This window comes from Apium graveolens, unplaced genomic scaffold, assembly GCF_009905375.1.
Source record: "Apium graveolens cultivar Ventura unplaced genomic scaffold, ASM990537v1 ctg8013, whole genome shotgun sequence".
In the NCBI taxonomy this organism is placed as follows: Eukaryota; Viridiplantae; Streptophyta; class Magnoliopsida; order Apiales; family Apiaceae; genus Apium; species Apium graveolens.
This window is the reverse complement of record NW_027420823.1, coordinates 89,489-100,338: the sequence shown is the minus strand read 5'-3', so window position 1 is coordinate 100,338 and position 10,850 is coordinate 89,489.

The window sequence follows — 10,850 nt, the reverse complement described above, 5'->3', positions numbered from 1 at the left end:
AGGTGAAACTAGCTTGAATATTATAATTTATGGTTAAATTTTTGGGGTAAGATTAGGGCTAAAACTTAATTTTCTTAGTTTGTTGTCCATCATTTTTCAAGTTTATAAATAAACTTAGGTATTCATTAATACTAACCATTTATATTCAGGTTATGTAAATTGTACGTACTGGACAATGACATGAGATAACAAATAATTTTAGGTTCTTAGAGTGTATAGGGTGGGACCAAGAGACCTCTCAAATACTTCTTTTTTCATGGTAGTTCTTTCACAAAGACTTGCTATTCTAATTAACAAGGGAGGAACAAGCACACTTGGAGAGCGTATGAAGAGTTGTATGCAAAAAGCTACTCTAAATGAATTTAAATTCACTAATGAAGGCAAAAAGACAACGTTGCCAAGGACAATTGTGATCAAAGATTATGACATAAAAGAATGCATGCTAGGACAAAGATATAAGAAATGTTAAAATAATGAAGACTCTGAAGATGATTAATTAAGTTTTATAAAAATCTTCTAGATATGTTGTTTAGGTTGTTATTGTTAGTATTTGTGCCCTACACGTAACCCTATTATATTTTATTTATGATATTTGGATTATTAATATTTATGTTCTATCGATTTTCTTTCATAGTTTATTATATCTTAATTTACTGCGATATAAATATTAGATTAATAAATGTCCTTTTAATATGATATGAATTTTATATCTCATGTTATTGATCATAGGTATAGTGATAGTAAAATCAAAAACAGGGGTAGATGTAAATATACATGGTGCTGGAGAGACCAAATGTGAGATTTTACATGTGTGTTGATAAGTAATTCTCACAGTGATAATGATGTAATAGTCCATCCACTTGAAATCATTATATTTCTATATGATGATTAATATACTCTGATATTACATTAAAAGTTGCCTTTGACCGGGTAATGATGAAATTGGACTTTAGATGTATAAAAAATCATATGAGAAATATGAATGATCTAGAAATGATTTAACCTTCCTATTTGGAGTAATATTATAGGCCTCTTGTGCGAGCTAGACTATGAAATGCGTGGCGCCGTGCTCAAATGTTGATTTGGAATGATAGTCTACTCATTGATCAACGAACCCGCGATTAAACCATGAAGAGGATGACACATAACATGCCTTGAGTTTAATCTATAATATATCGTTAGATAGATTATATTATATTGTACATTATTCACGAAAGGTTTAATCGATCACAGATTTAATTATTATTACTTGCGTAACAATGATGTATTTCTGGATGCCACTCATTATTTATAATTTTAATATGAGATATTTAATAATTTGCCAACAATAATAACCTATAGGGTCGACACAAAAAGAAAGTTTGGAGGAATATTTAATTTAAACTCAAATTTGAATTAAATATGATTTTTTTATTATTTAATTTTAATTAAGTTGGAATTAATTAATAGATTAAATGAAATTCAAATTTATTATTATTAAATTAGAAATTTAGTTATTGGATAAATAAGTGAGACTTAATTAGACAATAAATTAGAATTTAATATTTAATATGACTATATTGTTGGATTAGGGTTATAAATCATTTTTTTTCTCTCATATATAATCTCTTTTAGGGATGAATTAGGTAACTACGTTTTTATAACAAAACCCTAGTAGCAGAGGGAGAGAGAGAAGAAGAACGAGTTCAATTTCCGGTGCTAGTACACGCCTCCTCCGTACCGAATTTCGTGTGGATACCTATATGGCGTAGATCGTTAAGGCGAGATACGTGGTATTGTGTTAAAGTAATGATCTCTTTTTGACAACCATAATCGTAAAATACTTTAAGGTAAATATCTCATCCACAAATTAAATATTTTTTCGCATGGATCCTGCGGTGGGTTTCAGTTTTTATCTGTTTTTACGGTTTTATTTATTGTTCCGTTGTGTTTTTATATCCCAAAACCCAACAATGGTTTCATAGCTACTTGCAAAAGGTTTTAATTCGTTTATGTTTTTACTGATTTTGATGATAATATCATGTATACATTCTGTCATGACTATATGTTTGCGATTTGTATATTATGCATGTGTTGATAATCTTCCATGATAGATATTATGATATTATGCATGTGTTGATAATCTTCCATGATATATATGAAGATATTATGCATGTGTTGATGATCTGAGATGACTTTTATTATGATTAATTGTGTATGGACACAATAGGGGATTGGAACATACTGTATGTATATGATACAATGATACAGACATGAAGAATCATGCAGAAAGTTTCTGTTTTGATTATGATGTTTTTTTTTCAAAATTTTCAGTGGAGTTTGTTCTGTAAAATAGTGTTTCATATATGTTCCACTTGATATGATTAATTAGATTAATAATAATAAGTATATAATAAATTATATTAATATATGTTATTTAAGCATGGTGGATGGTTATGATCTTTAGACATTAGATTAATGTTTTTTAATTGTGGTTTTAGTTTTTAAATACGACTTGCACGTCATTTTGATTCATGTAATATTAAATCTCGAATGTAACTCGAGTTCTTCTTGTAAGATCATTAGATTAGTCTTTTATATTTTATTTATGTAATGCACCTGAAGACTTGAAGACTAGAAAAAGGAGTCCATTGAATGTGATCCAAGAAAGCTATACAAGGAAGCAAATAAAGTAAGAAGACATATGATGTAATATATAGTCGTATTTATTTACTTAACCACCTTAGATTGACCATGATCTTGATCATGAGCTTGATGAAGATCACATAGGATGGGGTCATAACCTACCATGTTTATTTTATTGCACTTTGCATATATCATGTGATGAATGAATCTGTAGAGTAGTTAGAATGATGTATGCTTAATTAGATTAGCAATGTATGTATACATTAGATAATTGACCCATGCAATGCCTGCTAAAGAAGATAAAATTTGTCACGATTCAAGATTTTTAAATTTAACAAACGAACATGAGATTCTTGTATTTTAGAAATACAGAATAAAAATAAGAATTTTCTTTATTTCTGATATGCGACAATTTTGTCAAAAACCGGGTACATTGAACTTGTAAAGTTGTGGGTTTTAAGAGAGACCGTTGTGACTCCCTCTCTAATGGGAAATCAAACCATTGACATATATTGATTTAAATTATATTATTCAAGGAACAATTGATAATCTCTTTATGATGGGATCATCATCGTTTTAATATTTACAAAACCCTAAAGCTCATATTAAGTTGTTCACATGCCTTCCAATATGTCCAACGCGTTAACCCCTACATCGCTAAGGAGTGGGTTCGCAAGAGCGAAGTACTCCCATCTATAGTGGGAGATGCATTGAAGTATATTAATACTTTCTGACTATTATGTTTGACTTAACTAAGATACCACAATAGGATTGTGAACTTAGAGGCATAGAGTTTGGCGAGATTTATTAGATAAACATGAACAAATGTTATTCCATCGAACTCTCAAAGAGTTATATAGTTGATATAATTAACAAATACTGTCTATCTTATTGAATCATGTTTTAGGAGTAAAGCCAAAGCTGAACTAAAATGTTGTGAAATTTGGATGTTGGCTCACCAGAAAGGATATTGAAGATTTTCTTTCCGAATTAATAGTTAGGGCTATTGATTTGATGAAAATAGTAGGAGATATATATTTTAAATATATATAAATAATCACTTGAAAATTATCTAATGAGCATCTGTAGACTAATTAATTTTATGTATTTTAATATTATAGATATCAAACGGCAAACAACTCAAACAACTTCTCCGTGTGACCAATCCTTGAGAAGGACAAGCTGACATGAACAAACTTCCTTGATAGGAAAAGGAACCAGAGGATAGTCCTCAGGAAGGAGCGAAAGTTCCATGTCATTAATGTTCCTGACCCTGAACCTCTTCCTGAAGGTGCAACGCATGTTCAACAGGCTGCTTATCAAAAGCATATAGATGCTGACATGTATGTCACCTATTTGATGCTAGCGACTATGAGTCCTGAGCTTCAGAAATAATATGAGCATATGAATGCTTATATCATGATTGATCAACTTAAATGTATGTTTGAAGAATGGGCTCGTCAAGAGAGATTTGATACAAGCAAAGCTTTGTATGCATGCAAACAGGGTGATCGTGATTTGGTTGGACCGCATATTTTGAAGATGATTTAATATATGGAGTACCTTGCTACTATGGGTTCCAAGATTGGGACGGAAGCCTAGATTGATCTGATCTTACAATCTTTGAACAACAACTGTGCTCAATTTTTAATGAATTATAACATGAATGTGAGATAAGATACCTACCAAATTGTTGGCTATGTTAAAAACTGCCGAGACCAACATTCAGACGGTGTCCCCTGCTCCCATAATGATGGTGATCAAAGACAGAGACAAAGGGAAAGGTAAATGGAAAGGCTGTTGGATTTTTAACGCAGCGGGGTCATGGCAAAACACTTTTACACATACAAAATCCAAATAAAAGCATATAAATCATGAATAAAAATTCGAGGGATCGAATCTAATCTTTAAAAATAATTCGAAGAGAACGATCAGAGATCCTTAGCAGTTGCTCCTCAAGTGTGAAGCACTCCACCGGTATCCACCAAGAAAACGATGTTAAGGAGGAGGAAGGAGGTGGAGAGAATTGGGTTTTCCAAACTTTTTGGGTTTTCGGGTTTGATGTGGGTTAGAATAAAATAGGGTCTATAATAGTGTATTTATAGGCAAAATTTTCAGCTGAAATTTTCCCATAAATAATATTATTATTATCCCATTTATTATTCTCATTAATAATTAAAACACCTTTTAATTATTAATCCTTTTTCTAAACACTTTAGAAATAATTCTCTCTGTTGATTTAATTTCCAAAAATTAAATCCTTAATTAATAATATTAAGAACTTTTCTTAATTAATTTATAATTAATTAAATCTCATTTAATCAATTATTAAATTTGCCAATTAATTATTTATTTCACAAATAAATAATTATTAGCCATTATTAATTAATTCCTCCACCATTAAATCATTCTCTTTTTATGGTGTGACCCTGTAGGTTCAATATTAAGCCGGTAGTAGAAATAAATAATAATAAAACTATTTTATCATTATTTATATAAATTCTCTAATTTATTAAATATGATTAATTAATTAATCACATGTATTCTACATCGTGAGGGATACTTCTCAGCATATCGCGACTATCCAGATAATATGAATTCACTGCTTAGAATACCAAGAACCTATTCAGTGAATAGTTACCGTACAATAAATTCCTTCTACCCTACAATGTCCCGATTAAATACAAGGCATGGATCTCGTGTCAAGCCTATCTAATTCAATCACTTGCTTACCAATTACTATGCGTAGTTCTATGCAAATTAGAAACTCCTTTCTAATTTCATACACTCTGGCCTGAGATTCCTGAACTAGCATAAGTGGATCAGCCTTGAACATTCGCTTCTTTCACTGGAAGGGGTAGATCCTTTATTGATCATACACTATCTTCGTATATAAATTCCTATACCCAGAAGAGCCCTAATAATTGTCCCTGGAGACTAAGAACTAAACCAAAGCATAGTTCAGTGTACACAAGATGACTATGATGACCTCAAGTCTAAGGATACTTGTACAACTATCAATATGTGAACAACTGCTGACACGTGAGTGAACTCCATCAGTTGTTCAGCTGTGTGAGTCATGTTCAGTGAACTTATTCTATAATAAGCACCTACATACTAGCTATAGTGTCACCACACAAATGTCTATGAGAACAGACATCCTTCATAATGAAGCAAGCATAGTATGTACCGATTTTTGCGGATTATTAATTACCAGTTAGTAATCCTATGACCAGGAACTATTTAAGTTTAGAGTTATCATCTTTTTAGGTCTCACTATTATGATCTCATCATAAGCCATAAAAAGCTTTACTCTAAACTATGGTATATCTTATTTAAACACTTAATTAGATAGAGCCCGTAATAAAAACAAAACAAGTCTTTTATTAAAATCAATGAAATCAAAACAGATTATATAAAAAGTTATTCCTAAATCCTAGTACATGATTGGACTTAGGACATATTCCTTTCAATCTCCCACTTGTACTAAAGCCAATCACTCTGGTATCTAATACCCATCTTGTCTTTATGACGATCAAAGTGACTTTCAGAAAGTAGCTTTGCCAGTGGGTCTGCTATGTTGTTATGTGTGTCAACTCTATTTCAATACAATACAAGAAATGTTACCGCGCTCCCACTAACCTTTTGTAGACACATGGTCCATCTACGTCTTTGATAAAACCAAACTCTTTGGATGTTCCATCTACGAGAAGCTTGCTTTAAACCACATATGGTTCACAGCAGCTTACACACTAGGTTTTCATTTCTCTTGGAAAGAAAACCATCTGGCTATTTGCCAGATCTCATAGTCGTAGTAAGTAGTAATCGCAAGCAAAATCCGAACTGATTATAACAGGGCTACAGGTAAAAGGTTTCATCAAAGTCAATCCATTGCCTTTGTTTGAATCCTTTTGCCACAAGCATGGCCTTATAGGTCTCCACATGGCCATTTGCTATAATCTATCTTTTGTATACCGTATACATAGATTCCATTCTGGATTTCATGGCACTATGCCATTTCTCTGAGTCAACACTACTCATAGCCTCATTATAGGTCACAGGGTCGTCATCATCAATGATCGACAACTCATTGTCATTCTCAATGACAAGGCCATATTACCTCTCAGGTTGGCGAGACACTCTCCCTGATCTATGAATGGGCTGTTCCACAAAAGATTGTTCAGTCAGAACAGGTGTTTCCACTTGATCCGTAGTAGTTTGTGCTTCTTGAACTTCATCAAGTTCAATTTTGCTCCCACTGTTTCCTTCAAGGATAAACTCCTTTTCCAAGAAGGTAGCATGTCTGGAGACAAACACCCGATGATCGGTGTAAAAGTAATACCCTGAAGTCTCTTTAGGATATTCTACAAAACTACATTTTACGGATCGATATTCCAGCTTATCTGGGTCAACTTAACGTGTTTAAGACTCGGTTTCCTTTCTTTCCATATCTCATACGAAGTTTGAGGAACAGATTTTGGAAGGCACCATATTCAGTAAATATGCTGAGGTTTCCAATGCATAACCCCATAGGAATACTGGAAGATTTGCATAGCTCATCATGGACCGAACTATGTCTAACAAAGTTCGATTTCTCCTTTCAGATACCAATCTGGAGGAGTCCTGTGGGAGACTATACCATTTACTTAGAGATAATCTAGAAACACGCCATTAAAGTATTTACCACCTCGATCTGATCGAAGAGTTATAATACTATATTTGGTTTATTTATCCACTTCATACTTATACTCTTTGAACTTTTCAAAGGCTTCAGACTTGTGTTTTATCAAACATATATCCGAATCCAGATCTATCATCTATGAAAGTAATGAAGTATGAAAATCCACCCATGGCTTGCGTAGACATTGGTCCACATACATCTGTGTGTACCATTTCTAGCAAATTTGCAGCCCTCTCTCCATGTCTACTAAATGGAGACTGCAATGCCACAATGAAGTGAGATTTTCATCATCCCTTTTCTTTTATTAGTTTGTTCAATCTGAAGTAAATTATGTCACTTTTATACAGACCATTATTTAAAGCACCACGTCCATAAAGAATATTATCTCTAAGAATAGAACATTCATTATTCTCAATAATAAATGAAAATCCAGCCAAGTCTAACATGGGAATAATATTCCTCACAATCGAGGGAACAAAATAACAATTATTTAAAATAATAGTCTTGCCCGTAGGCATATGTAAATGAAATGATTCTACATCTTCAGCAGCAACTCTTGCTCCATTTGCCATCAGTATAATCACCTCCTCTTCCTCAAGAGTCCTACTTCTCCTTGGTCCCTGCAACAAATTACAGATTTGAGAACCACAGGCGGTATCTAATACCCAAGTAGAAATTTGATTTAATGACATATTCACTTCTTTCATGAACATACCTGAATCAGAAGCGGTAGTCTCACTGCCCTTCTTCTTCTTCAATTCTGCAAGGTAAACCTTGCAGTTTCTCTTCCAGTGCCCCACCTTGTTACAGTGAAAGCAAACAACTTTGCTCTTGGGGTCTTCAGCTTTTGGTGGAACCGGCATTTTCTCACCTACTTTCTTTTTCTTGGAAGGGTTCCTCTTCCTTTTCTTAGGATTGAAACCTTCACCAATTAGAAGAACAGAACTCTTCTTAGGGGGAAAATTCGATTCAGTAGTCTTCAACATGTTATGGAGTTCAGGCAGGCTGACATCCAACTTATTCATGTGAAAGTTCACAATAAACTGCGAGAATGAACTCGGAAGCGATTGCAAGACCAGGTCTTGGCTCAGCTCCCCATCCATGACAAAACCAAGTTGTCCAAAACCTTCAATCAAATTGATCATCTTAAGTACATGGTCATTCACAGATGATCCCTCAGACATCCTGCAACCGAACAGCTCCTTCGATATCTCATATCGAGCTGTCCTCCCCGCCACATCATACAACTCTTGTAGATGCATGAGGATAGTGTGAGCATCCATATGCTCATGTTGCTTCTGTAGCTCAATGTTCATGGAAGCTAGCATGATGCATTGAGCAACATTTGCAGCATCTATCTACTTACGATACACAACATGTTCATCATTATGTGCATCACTAGCAGGTTCAGTAGGCTTAGGTGAGTCAATCACGTATTCCAGCTTCTCAATCCTGAGAACAATTCTCAAGTTTCGAAGCCAGTCAGCATAATTAGGACCAGTCAATTTATGAGCATCTAGTATGCTCCTGAGTGATAGTGTAGAAGACATAATGTACAAAGTAAATCTGTAAATGATAAACACATAACAACACTTAGCAAATATTCGATTTCATTTCAAAACACTATATGAATCGGGTCTTTATTCATAAGTGGCTCCCACTAGTTTTCCTAATTTATTCAACCCCCTACATGAAAAATTAAGCATTCATAATGCTAGTGGGAATAGGGATCCGACATTCCATTACACAACCCCGGCTGTGGCACGAAACGCCATGTAATGTTCAATAGGCAGACAACTCTTGTCAATTACATCTAATGTGATTCCCTAATCAAACTTTAGCCTCTTGAATAATTGAGTCACGGCTGTGGCACGACAAACTCAATATTCTAAGTCAAGTCTAACCCAACATTCCGTACAATTGAATCAGTCCCCAAAGGCCCACGGCTGTGGCACGTAACGACCTTTAGATTCTTATTCAATGTACACATCTCTATGTAATAGACAAGTATTTCTTATTTCAAAATCAAAGCCCTCGGATGTGGCATAAAACGACAATGATTCAAAAATAAGAACTACTTTTCTATCATATTGGAAGGCTATGACCGACACAAGCCCGTTGTGTCATTGGCCAATTACTACTTGATATTATTTAATTTTAGAGGGATTATATTACGTTATAATCATAATCATATTATAAAGAGATTCTTCCTTTTAAATTAAATATTTCAAATCAATAATCAATAATCAGACGATTCCCAGATCGGGTGGAGCATTGTCAAGAGGCGTCACTTAATAACCCTTTCTTACAGATAGAAATCTGTTGTTGACAGAATCATCCTTTCTCTCATATCGAAAATTCATATTCAATTATGTGTTTCATAAACACAAGAATCTCATGATTGTATTCATAATATTGTTCTTAAGGTTATGAAACAATTTCACTATACTAGGTTGTCTAACAAACGCCTTATGTTCATTTAAGTTCACCTAAATCTATCATCGCATGATAAACTAAGTATATATCACATATATAAACATTTATAAACATCAAGGTAGGCATGTTACATCATCTAGCATATAGGTCTAAGCATTATACATCTCTATGTATCACATGAAGCATTTAAAAGCAACTAAAACAGTTAAAAACAGCTTTAAAACACTTCATGGAAATATAAACAGTTCAAAATTTTTATATATACTAAAATTGATCACTCCATTAGATCCATCTCGGAAAAACGAATCCAACGGTATATTGCACGCCCAAAACGGAGTTACGAAACTCCCAGAAAATCAATTTTAATGTAAACAGTCGGGCTGTAACGCATTACAGGAACGCGTTACAAGCCCTGTAACGCATTCCGGTGATGCGTTACAAGGGTGTAACGCATTCCGTGAATGCGCCATATGTGTGTAACGCATTCCCGGAATGCGTTACTCCCCTATTTTTTTTTTGTTTTTCTGCAGCAGTCGTCACTTTCTCGAGCAGTGTGCCTGTCCTTTTCTCTTTCCGTGCAACATAGCAGACAGCAGGCTGATGTATTCTTTTTTCGTACAGTAGATGCATATGCATAATACAAACATATATATATACTATATATACATATATTTATACTTATTAAATTACGAATTTAATTGTAAAAACTTCAAAAATTCATAATAAAAAATCTATACATCATAAAATTATGAAAAAAATACCCAGACGATCTACAACACTTGTAGAACCCAGATCAACATTCAAAATTATTCTGAGAAACGATTTCTCATCAGACAAAATTAATCCATGATATAACTTGTAAAAATCATAATTAATTCATACAAGCACATAAAATTCTGAAATTTTTACCACAGATCTATATGCATACAACCTATGCTCTGATACCATTGTTGGATTTTTAACGCAGCGGGGTCATGGAAAAACACTTTTACACATACAAAATCCAAATAAAAGCATATAAATCGTGAATAAAAAATCGAGGGATCGAATCTATCCTTTAAAAATAATTCGGAGACAACGATCAGAGATCCTTAGCAGTTGCTCCTCA